A 19,522-nucleotide genomic window follows, 5' to 3' on the forward strand; every position below is an offset into this window, starting at 1 on the left:
GAGCATCTCCTTCCTTTGACTTGCCAGGTGGAATTTGTGAGGCTTGCACAGTGCTTGAATGGATCTTCCATCATACCTACATGGCTGGCAGACCAGCAGTACTGGTTGTGTGTGAGTCCCAGGTAGCAGGCACCAGGCACAGATATCCAGGGGTTTGTGTCACTGTGGTTCCTCTGTCATGCTGAGTTCTGCAATCCCACATCTGCAAAGCTTCTCTTTCATTTCAGGGATCTGCTCAGATCCATTAGTGTTCGTGGAAGTACTGGGGCCATAATTATTGTTAATCTCCAGTAGGGCTCATATACAAGTCCTCTGCTGAACAGAAACTTCTGGTCCCTGGACAACACAGAAAGCCATGCTGGAGACTGTAGGAAGGAGGGATGTACAGAAATCAGCTGTCTCACACTGGCAGCAGTGCTTGCACACATGAATTTGGGGTTCTTATGTCCTAAAGAATGCAGTCAATCATAGCTGTCTGCATACACACAGAGTGGGAGGAGAGACCTGTTTGTTCAATTTATTCTTGATCCATTGAGGCTTTCTAGTCATTCTGTGCTTATATTTTTCTGTTGACTTAGTTATATAAACTTCCTCTAAGCAAGAATAAGTATCTTTTGTGCTGTAACCCTAAGATCCTCTGCGAGGGATTCTGCATGGACTGCAAATTATCTCAGATATTGTGAGCCTGTAGTGATCAGGTTGTCAGATCATTCAACATCGGTTGTCAGAAAAGCTCTCAGACTTTGAGAGCAGCAACATGAATTGCAACCTCAACTGTTTCTGAAAGTTTAGTCTGGGAAAGTCTATTCTAAATCTTTTTATATACTATACTAAAGGTTTCTAGCATTTTGGTTTTTTTTAAGAAACCTGAAGAAAAAACTGCTTTGGTTGCAAAGAAAAGTTTTCCAGTGTTGGGTTGCAATTTTCAGTACACAGCCCCTAAAAAATGTAATTGCATTTGTCTTTCAACAACTGCAAACAAAAAAAAAAATTACTTGACATAATCCCTCAAAGTCTAACAGGGATTTCTTCTGGAAATGTTAGTTCTGTCCACAAAAATGTGCCAGTTTTAGTATCTTCTATTGTTGATGTCATTCAAATAAAATCCTGGACTAGCTTTACTCACTTTTTTTTTTTTTAATGATCCTTCCTCAGTCTGAATTTTCTCTTTTCTAAATGCACCCAATCTAGTTAAGTTCCAAATTCCTCTGCAGTGGCAGACCATGTTGCAGGAGGAAGTGTGCTCTTCCCCATGAGCAGGACGGGGAATCTCTTCTCATCCTGTCACTGAAGAAGATACTATGTCTCTCATTTCTTCAAGTTATTCACACTCCAAAAGCTTCTGTAATGAACACTGATTGAAAATGTTCATTACAGAGGGGAGTGTTTTCTTGGTGAGTTCCCATGTGTCTCCTTCACAGTGAGACCAAGAGCATTACTCTTTTTGGGTAGCTTGTTACAAAAGTATCATATCTCTCCAGTGCCTCTGGTTTAGGTACTGACTTAACACCAAGTCGGAAAACGGCAGCATATGATGTATACTTCCCAGACACATAATATTGGTGGCATGGATTTGTGGTTGGTTATACTTTTTTTAATTGGTTCATTTTCTTTTGGCCAATTAGAATCTATCTATTAAACTGAGCACATTTCAAATGCTAAGTCAAAGTGGATATTCCATCAGTGTCATTCCTGAGAAAGTTATAAGAATTTCAGGTTATGGTGGCCTGAGGTCTGGGCACTTCCAAATCCTAAAAGCATAAACTGGTCAGGCAAGTTCTGAACTTCTGGAGCTGTTTCACAGTCTGTGTCTCGCACCTTCCTTGACTGTAGATAAATTCTTCTCTCTTATCTGCTTTCTAGAAACTTTCCCCAACATGAAAAACCATGGAGAATTAGTGAGCACTGATTTATGGTGCATTAACACATGCAGCATATGTTTCTCTAATTCCAGAGAAAGCCTGGCTCTGCAATGCTTGGAAATGGTCTTTAAAAGCCCAAGGCAGTGTTATACACATCAGAATGTGCTCTCTGTGGGTGAAATTCAGCTCTCTGTAGTGGCATACCACAATGCTGAGGTAGTTGCTAAATTCTGTTCAAATGCCAGGATGCATTTCATCCTGCAGCCTTTATTGATAAATTAGAGAGCAGATCAGAAGTCGTGTACCTTGGCATTGATTTGGTATTGGGACTAAATCAACATCAGCTATGATTGCTCCAAATTACTCTGTAAATTACCAGGCTCTGAATGCTCTGCCAGGGGATTAATCACCAACAACAAAGAATTAACTACATGTCAAAGTTATAAAAGGAGGGGTTTCAAGAAGCCATCTCTTTTATCCATCTCTGTGAAAACAAAGCAATGCGCAATGAGAGACATACAAATAATCAGAACACCCAAGGGGAGGAGCAGAGGTGCAGAACAAGCTTCCAGCAAGACAACCTGCTAAAAAGGTTACTTTAAAAGCTTTTTGATGATGGATCTTATTGTATTTATGAAAGATGTGACAGGACACACTTGCCTGTAATAGCTAGGGATTGGAATTGTCAACTGGGGACAGCCCTTCTGGACCTCTTCCTATCATGCGCTGTCTGAGGCACTGCAATTAAACTCAGTACAACTGCTGTAAGTAGGGAGAGCTGCAAAAGTACAGTCAGGTGAAATTCTTATCAATTAAATCATAAAAGCAGCCAGTGTAGTGTGAAGAATGCGGGTAGCAGGATAGAGAATGCTGCACAATAAGAGAGGGGAAGCCAGCAGGCCAGTTTCTGGACACAGACCAGTATCTTGTGATGCATTGTGTTGTGAAGTCAAACATTTCATGAAGCTTAGGACTGATCATTTTGAGTTCAAATGTCTGTCATCACAGCTAGGTTTGCAGTGCCTTTCCAAGAGCTGAAATAATAGCTGAAAAGGCTCATCTGTGTACAAAATCAAGTAAAAGAGAAAAAGATAGATTTGTCTCCACTGGAAGGTCAGTGAAATTTATCAAACCAATAAACCCACTTTATTTCTTCAGAAATCCTCCAAAATCAGCCTCTCTAACTCTGTGTTATTTCCAGACTGCTCACCACTTCCTCTCATCTCTATAATACACAAATGACCCTCCTATCTTTCAGACTTGGCTTTGCTGAAGTTTATATTCTGCTAAATAAATATTGCATCGTGCAGCTCTTAGCACTAAAAAAATATAAGCCCATCTGGGTTTTTTCCCTCTCTAGATGAAAAGTATCTTCAGGAAAGACTGCATATCTATGTCCTGAAGGATGGGGGCAGGCAGTAAATCCTATCCATGCTGAAAGTCATGTTCTGTATTTCCTCTTTTTATTCTTCATTATAGCTGTATACACACTTGCCTTTTGCTATTTTCCCATCTTGAGCACTGTCCAGACCTTAGAAGCATCAGGGTCAGGGCTGAAAACACTATTCTGGAATCTGACTGATGGCAGATTTGTGGGGATGGATCCTGATAACTGATTGATAACTAGCTTGTCATTACCACTGAGGACGTCGTGAGCTACCTTTCCTTCAGTCCTTTTCCACCATTCCCTCCTGTGATCCCAATGCAAATGAAGCAAAGAGATGGGCTGGACTCTGGCCACCTCCTGATCTTTGAGCATCACCATCCGCTGTGTCCATGTCACTCAACCTGGGAAGCAGAGGCCGCTGACCTCTACTAACACCTCATCTCTGTAGCATAGGCATCCAAGTGCAAGTGTGCCTAGAATAGCATAACATGGTCTCCTGAGACCCTCACCATTGGCAGATCTGTTACATCAGATGGGAGGAAGAGCTGAGGGCAGGATGGGCACAGGTAGATGGACAGCTCCAGCTAAGACCCAGGCTGGGGGCAAGCCCACCCACCTCCCCACAAGTGGCAGGGGTAGTGCAGAGCAGAACTTGAAAATGTCCCTTTTGATAGTCATTTGAGTATCTTGCTGATTCCAGAGGGGTTGGCCTATGGCAAACCACAGACATCTAATATTTCTTGAGACTTTCTATAGCAACAGAAAGAGCCAGGTAGATCCCTGCTCCCTGGTAAAATAACAGCCAGCATTTGGGTGATGCAAACATCGTTTCCTTCATGCGCCTAGAAGCATGAGAGTGAGTGGGGCCAGGTAAGCTACAAGTGACCTGGCCAGTGAGAATGAAATGCCAAGGAAGAGAGACAAACCCAGAGCAGACAACCAGATCTGAAGAGAGGGTGGTGTCTTCCATTTAATGAGGTGCATCTCTGACTTGTATGATAAACAGCCATGGACTAAGCAGAGGAATTCTCCTGCCAAGAGGCTCAGGGAGCAATGTCTCCTCCTCAAGAACCTAAAATGAAAGGCAGGTCTTGCATGTAGACGTGTCCATCAGGCTGACTTCATTTCTGACCAGTCTGGAGAGACGACTTTTTGTTCTCTCTGATTTGTCCTCTGTGTTAACATTTGCTTTAGATTCTTGTCAAAACAAGACCAGCCTCTTGAAGTGTAGCACACACTCTGTCCTGTTTAGTTTTGTAATGTTTTGTTTGGCTGCTGGCAACTTGTTCATCAGAAGAAATAATACGTCCTTGGTCCATGCCCTAAGAAATCTCCTCGTGTTACAGCAAAAATCTAACAAAGCCCACACTGTCCATCAGATTTCAACAGAAATAAAATAGCCAACCACATCAGCCTTCTGACAAAATGTTGTCAGAACCCACTTGGGTGAAGCTGTGCAGAAAATTCTGGTTATCAGCTTATTGGGGAACAAGTGATGGAAAGGATTGCTGTATTACAAAAAATTGTCCACATGGTCCAATGCCAGAACTACAGCTAACAGTAGTGGATGCTTGAAGGACAAGTGAAAAACCCTTCCTAATTCACCTAAATTCCATGCCAGTAGGGATATCTTACTCTGCCCCTTTCATGGCTGATTATCTCATGCCCTGAAGCTGGGCACTGACAGTGCTTGTGATTTCATCCTGGCCAGACTGGGCTTTGAAGGCATGCGTGTGGCTGATGTGCTGTAAGTGCAGATGCCATTATTCATGTTTTATTAAGACACAGTCCATTCCCTTTACCCAACAGCAAAGGTAAATTTAGTCCCCTGTCTATCATATGGGACTAAATCTAAACTGTTTGTCTCAATATCATCCTGTAACATAGAGCACTCTGAAAGTACTATATGCTTTGCCAGAAAAAGTATTTCGTTTTATACTTTCAAGTTTATCTTCTTAAAATAAAGGGAGAGTCCTGGTTTTGTTTTATTGGAAAGTGAAGTAGCAGTGCTGGTTGGAGTCACCTGCGTTGCTACGTACTCCTGCTTCCCCTCCTCTTGTTCCCACCTGAGTATAACTCCCCTGGCAATATTTTCTCCTTATATCAAAGCTCTTCTTCTCTCCCCACGTCCTGCATTTTTGTAACTCTCTGGGTAGACATATTCCATTACCACTGCTCAGTTCTCTCTTAGGAGCAAGGTGATTTGTGGCCCACACATACCCAAGCCTTTCATACTGGCAGTCATCCAGAGTCCCTGCACTGACTTAGCTGCTGCCTTTTATCCCATCATGAACTGCATGTTTGTCTTTCCATCACCTGTTGCAGCTGATTCTTACCTCACTTCACTTAGGAGCTCTTTGAGTACAGAGCCTGCCCTTTAACAAGTATGTGACCCAAACTCAGCCCCATGGAGCACATCATGAATCCCACTCCACAGGCAGAGTGGATTCCCTTGCCAATATAACACAGGCAAAGACAGCTCTTTAATAGGCAGCACATCCTCTTCCCATAAGCAAGACCATTGGCAAATACAATAGAATCAGGAAGAAGCTTGCTGAATGAAGTTGTGTTTCAGTTAATATCAATGAGGCTGGCACCAATGCAAATAACATTTTCTTCATTAGCTTCTAAGCACTTCCAATTGTGTCTCATTCTATTTTTCTGATCAGTTTTTTACAACCAACAATTGCTCTGTTTCGAAAGAGGGTTTGAAATTTTCACGGATATATGGTACTAATTCTGCAAGTGTGTGATCATGAATAGACCTGAACAATTACCACTTTTGCAGAGAATAATACATACTCTGCAAATGTGGTTTTAGTTGTACTGAAACTGTTTACACATTATTAGTACTGCTTTTCATGAATGATGCTAGCTGGGAAGGAAAAGAAAAAAAAAAAGAAATTAACTTCACAAACAGGAAAGAGGGGGAGGTCTTCAAATTGTATCTCTATGTCTAGTCTTAAGAGTTGTAGAATAGTCAATTAAATTCCCACGCAGCAAGGGAAGATGCAACCCTGCCTCTCAGCTGCCTGGAGTGTGGCTGTGGGTAGCAGGACACAGAGTGTTCTGTCCAGACCCTCCTAGGGTGCGAGTAGCTCTCAGCCTCCAGGCTCCTGTTGGCTTTTCCTGACGTAAAGCTCACAGCTCCTCCCAAAAGGAGGGGAATCTGTGCATCTCATCTTGTGGGACAGTACTCCAGTCCAGCAGGATGAAGAAGGCTTGTCTTCTGGCTCAATCAGTATTTAAACAAGAATGTCTTCAACAGGCAAAGTGGAGAGTTAAAGATCAGCCAGCCCAGAATCCTTTGGAGACTGAGAGTCTTGGGCAAGGAGGTGTCAGAGCCCCATGCTCAGGTCTGCTGCTTTACTCCAGTCAGGGACTTCAGCCTGAACTAGCCTTGCACTAGAGATGGGGAATCTTTTATGGCCCCCTCTATAACAGATAAAAGGCTACAATGGCAATAACTGTTCCTTCCTTATGAGGTTGCATAACCCACCCCCTCTTTGCCTTGTGTTTGCATGTGTCCATAGCAAAGCATTTCATTTTGGATTACATGGAACATTTTGTGTCAACTGAAGACAATAAGACTGATCCCCTTCCTCTGCCTGTGAGTTAAACCCCCAAAAATTTACATTTGTTTTTTTCTCTAGATCTAAATTATTTTCCAGTGAGGCTGCCAAACTCAAAATCACTTCATCATGCAGCTCCAGAGATGAAATAAATGCATCGTCTCCCATACTTACCTGATTCCCAAAGAGAAACAGGACAAGAGAACCCAAAACAGCACAGCCTGGCTTAGTAGGAAAGGTTGCTGCTGATATCCCCATGATAGGCATGAAAAAGAATTTCAGCTATGTTGGAGCAAACAATGTATGGCCTTTTGGAGCAAGGTTTTGCTGCAGAATCCTAGGACCCTGACTGAATTCGTAGTCAACTCAGCTGGAAAGACGGAGATGATTTGGAACTAGATTGAAAAATGATGATTTACACAAAGGCCAGCATCTCCTTCCCCTTGATCCACTCAGCTGCAACAGAAGATCCCAATACCACCTCCAGTTCCTTTGTCACAGCAAAGTAAGACCCCAAACAGCCACTTTTAACTGTAATTCACCAAGCTCATTCCCCTGGTCTTTTGAGCAGGCTTGCAACAGATGTTGCACCCCTCTATGAAGCTGCTGGACTATGCCATCACAAGGTTTTTATTATATCTTATGACAAGCAGATGCAATCTTTGCAACCAAAAGCCATTTTTACTTTTCAGGGCAGAGCTGTACTTTATAGAGGAGAAGGACTATACAATCAACAGACTGAAGTGGCTGAAGAGATAAATAACACTCTAAACCATAGGGTACAGCTACTTTCTGTGCACTAATCAACACCCCCAACGTGGGACATCAAAGCAGGGCAAACCAAGCACAGAATTCAACATGTCCCTGAACTGAAGGCTGTATGTCAGGGACAGCATAGAAATGTCCCAATTATGTTTCACAAGCTGGCAAATCTTAGACCTGCCCTCAGAGGAAGACTGGTCCTGAAGGCAGGAAGACATGGTGGGACAAGCTGTTCTGCGTGACTCCAAAGAGAATCTGTGATAGCCCTGCTTTCATGTCAGATTTCCAGTGACCATGATAAAAGCCTTTAGAGTGGGACACTCTCTTGTTTTGGTGGGCTTTCCGTGGGTGAGCTAAAAGCTGATGGCAGAAGGCACTGGAAAGCAAGGACGAGTGGGAATACTCTTTGTTGACAGTGTTGGTCGAGCTCTGACCCTGCCACTGAATGGGAGATCTTGGAAATAAGCTTGTTCTATTGACATGGCTCAGAGGGATTATCTCCTCCTTGACCTTACAACCCTTTGGCTGATGAGCTTACCAGGTGCTTTTATCTAGCCCCAGCTGACATTGCCGAGGGGTTTTGTCGGATCTGCCGCTGTTGAGCAGAATACCGTCGGATGGATTCTCCATGCCCATTCTGTTTTATAAATGACTTGGACAATGAGGCTTTCACACCAAGCAATGGAGCTTTCAGACTGAGAGTCAGGGCAGGAGGACTGAATGAACCTGCGCTTATGGTCCAATCTGGTGTCCAACAGGAGCATGGATCTCAGCAGCTGAAAGGAGAGCTGAACCTCTGAACAAATGCCTATAGTAGGCATTTGGGCCTACTATAACTCCATATGAAGGGTCTAAACACAACCAAATAAACCAGCCACTCAGGTTTAAATGCAATGTTCATCAACAGAAATGTGGCTGCAGTCAATCTACCTCTCAGCCACCCATCACCAGTGCTTCCAGAGCAAAGGATGGACAGTCAGAGCTGCTGAAGAATGAGCACTGGTCCTGAAGTTCTGGATTGTAGAGCACTGAAAGTGCTTTTTCCTGCATCCAAGTGGTCAGCAGAAGCTATGCCTAGGCCAAAGAAAAGGTTGATGTGAAGACATGCTAGCTAGTTTCTTGGACTCCTGTGTAGTTTAGGCAAACCATTGTCTTAACCTCACATACATGAATAGTAACAGTAAATAACTATGATATAACCACCCTCGCCAAACCACAGGCAATCTGCTGCTTTATAATTCATCACAGCAGCAGGTCCATTCTCTCTCCCATGTAACACTCACAGTGGAGCAGAGAAACATATTCCCTGGCTGGAGTGGGTTTAGACCATAATTCAAGATACATATAGAGCCTGTCTGGCAGTGGCACATGCCTGTCTGTATTGCATATGCATTGCCAGTGTTTCCCTTTGAACGCCACAGGAACAATTCAATCCTAATGAGCTAGTTCAGTCCTTTAAGAAACACTTCGGCCATAGAGACAACTCCTAAAATGAAGTGAATCCTGATGAAAGTGGATTTTTAACACAGATTATTGCTTTCATTACAGTAAGTTTAGTGCTGGCAGCCCATTGTGCTGAGCAGGCAGCCCTGGAGCCTTAAGTCCTCTTCATCTCCCAGAGTGCTACAACACGAGCATTTGCTTCCACTACAGCGACCTGTCAAGTTGCCTCAGCCTCGGCTCAGCAGGGTCACTTCCAGGAACAAGGAGATAATTCAGCCATTGTGACCCTGTCCAGCTCTCCAGTTCTTTGATAAGCCTCCTAACAAAGGTACCAATTAGTGACAAGTGTGATGGGGAATTTTGCAAGGCAGGCACCTGGGAGCTGAGCTGAGACAAAGTGCTGGTGGCCATCAGCAGTGCATTGGGAGATGCTTCCCCTTGGCACTCACAGGCACAGGATTTAGGGATGATTTCCAGGGAAAACCCCACTACTGCAGGAGATGCAGGGTGTGCTCCAACTGTAGGCATTTTTCCTCCAGGCCGGTACTGAGCTCCTGCTCTCTTGCTGTGTCTGAGACAGTTTGTTTCAGATAAAAATCAGGCTCAGAGCACTTTTCTGTCACAAAGGGTCCCATAGAATATTTATGGCCTGTTTCAGGAAAGAATAAGATGGTAGCTCTTACATCCTCACCACATGTCCCTCTCATCTTTCTAAATCTCCTCTGCACTGTTTTATTTGGATAATGCGGCATTCACAACGTGCTTTCCATTATTATATGCTGCTGTCCAGCTGTTCAGTGTCAGGCTTTGCTTCAGGCTTCTTTTCTCTCCAGTCGTGTGTCTTTCTTTGTACGTTTGATTCACTGATGTGCAGCGTATGCTCCAGGGCAGTTCTCTTTCATGGGCAAGCACCGGACTAATAGATGATCTCAGGAATGATCAGATCAATTCATTAACCTTCTGAATAAAGTTCTTTATTGATACAGCCCCTCTTATCAGGGAAGCCTTGGGTATTATTTATTCCACAAAATGGAAACGCTGCTCTCCCCCTCTCCCACCCTGCCAAGGTTATGGCCTTACGTCAGCCTGCGCTGTGGTGACCTTGAGGGTACTAACCCTTTGGAAGTGCTGGGCTCTTTCCCTGTCGGTGCGTGCACGGGCACGGCTCCCACACTGCGTGGTGATCTGCACGTCTCACTGCACTTTGCATACACAGGGCTCTTAGCATATATTTGCATGAGGGTTATTGGCCTTCTCTTGCTGTAGCACCAGCAAGATGTTTGGCGCCAGAGCAGCCTTGTTGCAGTGATTATCTGTACGTGGGCTTGCAAGCCAAGGGCTGAAAAGGCTTGGATTGGTCAATAAGGGAGAGCTGGAAATAGGCTGAACAAATAGGTTATGGAGTTTCTATCCATCGTGGTAGTAGTTTAAGAAACAACTGAGCATGGCCCTGAACAACCTGCTCGAGCTGGCCCTGCTGTCAGCAGGTGGGTTGCACTAGGTATTTCCAGAGGTGTCTGCCCTTTGGAGATACCTAGTCCAGACTCAACCACACTGCAGATGTGGGATTCAGTGACCTTGCTGAGTGTGTTTTCAGATGAGGAAAATTAGAGGCAGCAGGACAAAGGGAATTTAGGGAATTAGAAAGGGCAAAGCAGCCTCAGTACAGAAGTGAATCCTCACGGTTTCCTCCTGAAAACACATCCCTGGGAAAGAGGAGACTGCAGCATAAAGCCAAAAAGCCCAGCATGATGTTCTTGTGAGGCCTGGAGACATGAACATTTGCAAGCTGGCCCTGTCTGACTACCTCTCCTCTTAAATCCATCAGTTTAATAGCTCACAAAAGGCTACAGATTTCTTGTTGCTCTTATTGCAATTACTTGGATTAGCACTGAATCATCTTTTTCAGCTGTAATATGTGAGAGACACACAAGGTTTTGTTCTGTGTCTATTTGTTCTTCTATTTATTCAATCCACAGAACCCATTAGCTAGATCATCATTCACTATGATCTATCTTCTTACCCCTCCTCTAATAATCTCCAAATGTAATTTGGAACATTTTGGTTACAGTTACCAGTTGTCAGGCTCCTGGGAAGTTCTTGGCACTTCTCAACTAGAAAAAGTAAGCACATCCCAGCTTCCCCTGTATACTTTTGAATAAATGAAATAGTTTGTATCACAACACCAAAACACTCTCTTCCTGGCAAGTTTGCCTCCCCAGACTGTGGATGTTGAGGGAAGGGGGATGTAAGCCTATTCTCATTGCTGCTCTTCTGGGGTAAGAATGAGGAGGTTTTTTTCCCTTGCCATAAGTTTAGCACGAAAAAGAAAGGCATTTTTATGGTGCAAAAGGTAACATTTCTGGTAATATTAGCCAGCTTTTTCCTGCTACATTTTCGTGGAAATTTCCTGAAGAAATTAAATTTCCCGTTTGCTTTGCTATGGAAAGCTACTGGTAGCAGCTGTCAAAGAAATTGCAAGTACCCACAAATATTGTCATTTTCAAAGGCAAATATTTGCAGAGCATGAAGGCAAGTCATGGAGTTAAGCCATCCCTTTGGAAGAGCTCCTGTTGGCTAAGGCACTTCTGTTAGTGCCACTGCTTACACCTTTTCTCTAGATGGCATACCTGTTTTTCCCTCCTTCACACTATTGTTACTGTAGTCACTGCAGCCCCAAAACAAATGCAGGGCCCTACCTGTCCGCTGTACAAGTGTGGATAAACTCACTTTTTTTCAACTCTTAGTTTTTATTTCCTCTTTGAGTGGGTTTTGTTTTGTTTTGTTTTTTCATTTTGTTTTTTTTTTTTCTCCAATAAGAAGTTATAATCCACTTACTCTCAAACCAGAAGTGCTATTTCACTTCAGCTTTCAGCATTCATCAGTTGCAATTTGAGCTACAGCAGCCTTCTCCCCTTCACACACCCCCACCCCCCACATACATTTAAATAAAACAAGGGATCCTTGAGCAAGCACCTGATTTCAACACCTACAAATGGGAAATATTGTGGAATGTTGACAGTATGCCTTTACAAGCTGATGACCCAAACACCAAGTGTAGGGTTTGCCAGTGTACTTCAGGTCAGCACACTGCCATACCAGAATTCATCTGAATCCCTGGTACCTCAGCCCACCATCCCACATGAACACAACTCAGTAGCCCCATGTAAACTCAGTCTCTAAGGCATATCAGCAAAATTAGCAGGAATTTTCTCAGTTGCTTTAAGAACTCTACAGTCTACACAGTGATGGATTCCAGCAGCTGACGGATATAGACTCACCAAAGGTCTACCATAATTCCATCACAAGTGTCCCTAACTTGAAATTTATGCTCATGGCATGAGAAAACAAAGATCTGTCATATACTGAGGCTTGTGTGAACGCAGGGGAGAGAGGGATTTGGGAAGGTGTCAGGAGAGAGCCGGCTGTGTCAGAGCCCTGTAGGACAGCTGTATAATGTCCCCTCCGAGAAGCTGCAAAACTCCTTAATGATTTTCTCTTCTTCCTCCTGGGCAGCCATCAGCTCATTGCCAAGACAGCAGAATACAGGCTGTGTGCCTCAGGTCTGAGGGGTGATGTTTTTAAATCCAGCCACTCTAGTCGCACGTTTTTACTGTGGTACTGTGTAAGTACACAGTTTCTGGGCGGGAAACAGGTGGAAACCCTCAGCGTTTCTAAGAAGATAAGAAGGAGTTATCATTACATGAGGGACACTCCCTTCAGTGTTGTCTCGGTAAGGATAACATATGACTGTACACACCATAGGCTAAACATCTCTGCATGAAATCAAAGGGCTGTGCACTGTCTGGTGAAGAACAGCTGAGAAATTCAGCTGGGTTGGCAAAGAATGGCATTCAAATTATGAGCTTCAGCCTTAATCCTCCCTTTTGGATGGGCAGCTGAAGTCTTTCAGGATGGTACTGGAATCAAAAACCATAAGAAAGATAAAACTGCGCCTGAGGAGAGAGCAATTTCTGGCTGCTGCGGTGCTTGTGGGCTCCCATCCACAACACAGGTGGGGAGCACCAAACTGATGGAGTACCTGGAGGTGATGGAGTCAATGGGTTCAAAGGATACCATTACTATGCACAGATGAAGATGCTTTTTCTAGGAGATGGGTTGCCAGAAGTGGGGTTGGAGAAAGGTAGACTCCTTTACAGCCTGAAGTGTATTTGAAATACAGTGTCACCAGCTGGCCTGAAATAACTATATCCATGGCAGTCTCCATGGGAGGAGCATCAAGGGGCTACAGGGGAGTAGGGTGAGGATGGTCGCTTTATTACATAGCACTGATGGGAGGCCACACCATTAGGACAGTCTTGCTGAGGTCTGAGCTGAGGCTGGGACCAGTGGTGACTGCTTAACTCTCCAGCTTACTACCCATACAGACACCAAAGGAGATGTCACCACCTTTAACCCTTTCACCAGTATCATGAGGGAACAATCCCATCTTTGTAGAGCAGGAATGGAGGCAACTCTGGACACTCTGAGAAAAACTCTTCCACTTCGTCATTAGAAATACATTTACCTTTCCTCCTGCCTGCTAGTGTGGCAAAGGGACACCTTTGTCCTAGGACTTATGGTAAAACCTAGTAAACAACAACATTTTAGTAAGAGAAAACACTTTTAGCAGTGCTGGGGCATTTGCTGTGGCAGGATTTACTATTAGCTTAGTAAGATTAAAAGGGATCAGACATGTTATGTGAGAAAAAAAATATTAAAGTTCTTTAATGCTTTAGCCCTCCTGCCTCAGGTACAAGCCTGCTGGAGTCTTCAAAGATGCCTTTCCATTATTCCTGTCACTCATCCTACAAACTGCAGAGATATCCCAGTGTGAGTAGGGAGGAACAGCACTAGTGATGCATCTGGGATGGCAGCTGCCAGGCGCACAGATGCCAGCCTGCAGCTGTGGAGACGATGGGCTCCCTCCCAGCTAGTCACTCCTGTGATTCCCAAGAGCACCAGAGTTTCAGAGGATCCCAAATACGCCCATGCAGGGAGACATACTTCCTCCTCCTCTCCGCGAGCTGGCTGCAGGCACGTCCGCCCTGCTGTGATACGCACATTTCAGATTATCTGACCTTCTGCAGTCTGGTTGTTTTGGCTGTGCAGCCTTGGTTTATATTTGGTCTGGGCCGGCTTTTGCTTTGCAGATCAGGTGGGAGGGTTTAACATTGTGTTTCTGGGGATTTGGGGATTTCTTCTTGCTCCCTCTCCCTCTCTCTTATTTCTCAATGATTTCTCCGGCTGGGTCAGGTTGATCTGTGTGGGATCCTGGCAGTGCACCAGAGTGTAGCATAAGCAGTGCTCGTAACATTGATTGCATTGTATACTCAGTCACTGGGCTGCTTGGAAGCCGGAAAACCTTTTACAAAACAGCAGATTTGTCCCCATTGAGCACACTTACAGCAAGAGAAATGAATAAAAAGCCAACCGCAGGCAAATCTCCAGGTATCTCCTGGGCAGAAAATGTACCAGGATAAATCCTGTCACACTGCAGCCTTCTCACACTTGTGGGAGATCAGTGCCAATTCTATTAGGCAATACTGCTTCTTTCTATGGGTTTTTTACTTTAGCTGAATTTTGTAGACATGAGTCCATCTTCAGTCATACACAGTGGTCAAAGTGATCTTTGCAAAGTCTGCTCAGTCCTGATTTTCCCTCGACTTTCTAACAGCTCTGTCTTGCTAGTTTATGGCCTCTTCTAGACCTCCAGATCAGTGACCCTACCAGCAGTGCTGAGTGATCCAGCAGAGCAGTGGAGGCAACAGGGCAACCCCGTGAAGACTGCTTGGTTCCTCTTGAACACATCCCAGGGTTATCCCCAGGAGCAGGCTTCATAGAGCAGCCTTTAAGCTGAGAAATTCTTTCCCTTGTGATGCTTCTGTGAATTTCTGTGTGGCATTGCCTGCTCCCTTCCTCACTGGGAAGGCCAGAGTGAGCACACTACACTTGCAGATCCCCTGGGAGATTCTCCAAAGCATCCATGAGGTATTCAAGGCAGCAATATAGTGTCTGCAGAGAGGTGAAGGCCAAGGTCAGAGGAAAAGTGGGCCTGTACCTAGCAGAATAAAATTACCCAGGTTAACCTGGTCCTGGTGCCCAAGGAGAGACAGAGTGACGGGGGAGCAGCATGCCAAGGCTGCCTTTCCCAAAGGTTAGACAGATGCAGGACGGAGTTTGCCAGGCACTGCACACACCCAAAAGTCAGTTTCTAATTTGAGAAATTTTTTAATGCCCACTGTACTCTGGGGAACGCAGCCTGGCAGAAGGCATGAGCTGAATGCGGAGTCCTCCTGCCACGCAGCTCCATACCTCTGTCCCCAGCAGAGAAAAGGGACATTGTGACGGCCAGGAGCACCATGCCAGGGAGGAAGCAGCCTGGCCAGAGCACAGCAGGCAGCCTGCAGCAAATGCCATGAACCCTTTGGGACACCTATGGATGTGGTCAGAAGGAAATAGCGCAGAGGGGAGCTCTTCACACACCTCAGTGACAGCTTCCACATTGCGTCTCAGCCTTTCTGCCCAGCTCCTGAAAGTGAAAGAAGATGGTGTGCAGGGAATGGGGTCCCAGCAGCCCCTGGGGGCAGGTGATCTGATATCAGGCTAGATGCAGCTTTGCTGTCGGACAGGCAGCAGCCTCATGGGGGTTTTGCGCTGCCATGGGCTTAGAGCTCTTCCGGTTTTGAAGCAAATGCTCTAAGCTGGGCTGCGCTTCCCTGTTGCTCTGACACCCGAAACCCAGCATTAGATTTATGAAGCTCGCAAGGCAGCCTCGTGAGATGCTTGCCAGGACATGAGGCTAATAATTTAATCAGGTGAATTCAGACGGGGTCCTGCGGCAGCTCGGGTTACGTTATATAACGGGACCTATGGGAGACTTTGCTGGGTGATAGGCTGGATGCTGCACAGCCTGCTCCAGGATGGCCATTAAAGAGAAAGTCCGCCTCCGTTTTGTACCCTGTCCAATGTCATGAAGTTTCACAAGGAGAGAAATGCGTCTTCCTTTCCATAAAACTGCGGCAGGACTTTAAAAATTAGAATGGTTTAGTTTTACAACAGAAAATATTGTGTTGTGGCTGCCCGCTTCCAAACAACAGCCAGAAATGGTGCAATTCAGTCCAAGGGACTGCACACAGGTTTCCATCTGGCTTTTGAGCGGGTTTAGCAATCCAGCCAGCTGGCCCTGCTGAGGCACTTCACCCCACAGACCTGCAAAGTCTATTAGCACAGGCTATCAGGGGCTTGGGGCACGTGGCTGGATGAGAACTGGTGCTCTCCTCAGGTACATGAGGTCTCCTGGGCTGGTATGACATGCTCACTTGCCTATCCTTCCTTGGTGGGTTTGATAAGTATCTACCCCACACTCAGCGTGTTCACATCCTGCCACTGCATGGCACTGACCATGTGACTGAGGGCACTGCTGCAGGGTGTGACAATACAACACACAGGGCATGAGAGTAGGAAAGATTCAAAAACTGCAGCAGAAATTGTGCCTGCAGAGGCAACACAGAGATTTGCTTTGCAACAGAGAGAGCATCAGGTGGGGAGGGACCAGCACATCGGAATCTCAGCTTTTTAGACCATCAGGACCCCACCCATCCTTCCCTTCCTTCCAGGTGTCCCACTAACTCCCCACTGGTCATACTGAACTGCAGACACAGCAGCCCTCAGAGATGAGTCAATCTCTAGGTGGGAATCCAAGGCTTACACTCAGGTTCATGCTGTTATTTTAGTTTGTGGTGTTTGCTTCTCATTACGGTAAGCTCCTAGGAATGTCAGCACCAAAATAGCACAGAATCACAAGGTTACCTGATGAAGAATGAAGTAAACAAGAGGGATATTCTTTCTCTCTGCTTCTCTTCTATTTTTTTTTTTTTTTTTTTTTTAATTTCCTAAAAAGAGGCATCCTGAGTACTGACATTGAACTCTGGGGTGGAGATTTCGGGTTTGGAGATTAGGTGTATCGAGACACAGGAGGTATTTTGGACAGGCTTTGCCTAACCTCCTCTGAGGAGATGTGCAGCCAAGGTGCCATAGGTCTGCGGCAGCTGTGGAGATGCCATTCCTGCTGGCCCACCCTTGCCAGACACAAAGGTGGGGCTCTGCCAGTTCTGGGGAGCACCAGTGCCCTGGCTGGCATCAGCCTACCTACTTCTGGTAACTGGAGCTGACACTGTAGGATGACCCAGCAAAGCAAAACGGCCCTTTGGAAGAAGCTGCATATTAGGGATGTTGGGCTGGCAGCACTGCCTCTGATCCTCATTTCCCAGGGCTTATCCCAGAGGAATTATGAGCACAGGTAGTTCTGTGTTCAGGAACTTCACCTGCAGCACACAGCCCCTAGTCCACTCTCAGAGGCACAAACAAGCCTACACAGGCTCTTTCCAGAACCACACCTGGGATATGACACCACCCATGGTCTCCTGAGATACCAGTGCCCAGTTCCAGAAGGGATCCAGAGCTGTGCTTCTCTGTTTAAACTCCATGAGAAATCAGAGTAGGGAAAAAAACAAATCAGTGTCTGGCAGACAGAGAAGAGCCAGGAGTGACTTCCCTGTTTCTAGGAAGGCAGTGCAGATGGTGGGAATATTTCAGCCATGCAGTGGCAGTGGTAACCTGGCACTAGGGCAGCTGGGGTCCAGTTCCCTCCTCTCCTGGGCTCCTTGTGTGACCTTGAGCATTGGGCTTGTATAGAGGCTGCACTGGTGCCCTCACTGCAAACAGCCTCCACCTGTACAAGGACAAGTGCATTCAGGACAGGAGGGGTGCTTGGTGACCTGAGGACCCCATTAGTATGTGGAGGGACCAGGCCCCTCCTTAGAGCCACAGCAGGAGATTGGGGTACAGTCACCACCTCTGCCGCTGCTTCTCTGTGTGACTTGGAAAGGACATCACTTGGTCCAAGTTTCTGAGGGCACTTGGGAGGGAGGGTCACACAGAAACCCGGGCTCTCCATCTGCAAATTAGCAGCTCAGGCTGCCAGCCTAAGGATTGTGTTATGCTCCTACTCTGCCTAGAGGATGCCTGGGGCGGCAGCAGAGACAAACAGCAGGAGTTCCCTTTGAACAGAAACCCCCCCACGGCTGAAGGGGACTGCTGAGGCAAACAACATTTTCCAGCATTAGCTGCTCTCTTCATCTCCCCTTCCACCTTTCAAAAAGAAATCTACTACACACAAAACCGGTTAAAAACAAAACAACAACAATGAGAAACAAACCAAACAACCTTCTTGCAAAACTAAAATAACCTGCATTAGCAAAAGTTAAAATGGCAGCTTCAGCTGCTGTACCTGGCTGGGGTGCAGTGTTTCTGTGGGATCATTCATATGCCAGATAGTCAAGATAAGCCAGCAGCTGTGCCCTTTATCCCTGTCTGCTACACTAACAAAATGATAAAAAAGCCACCATGGTTTCACTGGCCACACTGCACACGTGGCTCAGGGCTCCATGATGGAATATTACAACAAAACTGGGGAGACTCCAGGCAGGAGGACATGCCTTTCTTTCTGTAGCAGCTCTTTCTGTATCAGCAAGGAGAGGCACTGGTGTGGGAAGATGTGCAACAGAAATTGCCTATCTGTTGCAAGGGCAGGGATGAAAGTTGGAATGTGGAGAAAAGTGGAGTAGAAAATAAGGTCCAGAAATGCAGCTTTGGTCTTTCATCTTCCTAACCTTCAGGAGAGAAACCTGTGGGGAGCACAGGCACAATTCCTTCAGACATATTTACACCACATATCACACGAAAAACTCTGTTGGAGTTCCAAATAAACCTGCAGCTGGATTGGGCAGGGAGAGGGCCACTGGCACCTGATTTGGGGCTGTCTGGCCCTGGCTTCTTTCCCTTCACCCATTGTCATACTCAGAGCTGAACATACTTTGGAAAGATGTCTGCTTCAAAACAGTGGCAATTGCTGTATTTGGCGAGAGGCAACAAAAAAGTGGAGGCAGGCAGCAGCTGAGTGGAGCACAAAGGAGCTGTGAAACAGTCAAAGTTAGCAAAAGGAGCAGCAGCCCCAGTGCACACCAAATGCATAAAAAATTTCCAGACATGGGTAGGTTGAAGTTTTTCAGCTAAATATTGCAGGGGCTTCCCAAGAGAGACAGGTGACTCATATCTCTGTGGCGCTCACAGGCCCAAACCAGCCAAGTCACAACCCAACAAACCCAGGTTTTGTGCCTGCAATTAGGTGGCAGGATGGAGATGATTCATGAAATACTGCAGGACACAACATAACAGATGTCCTGGCTGAGAGTGCTGCAGGGAGATGCAGATATCAGGAAAAGCTGGGCAAAAGATTTCAGTTTGACGGGACTTGGAAGGGAGGAAGGTGTAGTTCCCAGTTGGAGTGGCTGGGAGCATCACAGCTAAGCAGGGGAGGAAAGGTAAAGCTTGGCTTAGGTTTCAGGGTCTACTTAAGAAGCATGTTCTGTCAGGCAAGCTGAGTCCTGGACTGCTACAGCTATGAGGTTATTACATCTGGTTGAACCTGAGCA

Source organism: Motacilla alba, chromosome 3 (genome assembly GCF_015832195.1).
Source record: "Motacilla alba alba isolate MOTALB_02 chromosome 3, Motacilla_alba_V1.0_pri, whole genome shotgun sequence".
Classification (NCBI taxonomy): domain Eukaryota; kingdom Metazoa; phylum Chordata; class Aves; order Passeriformes; family Motacillidae; genus Motacilla; species Motacilla alba.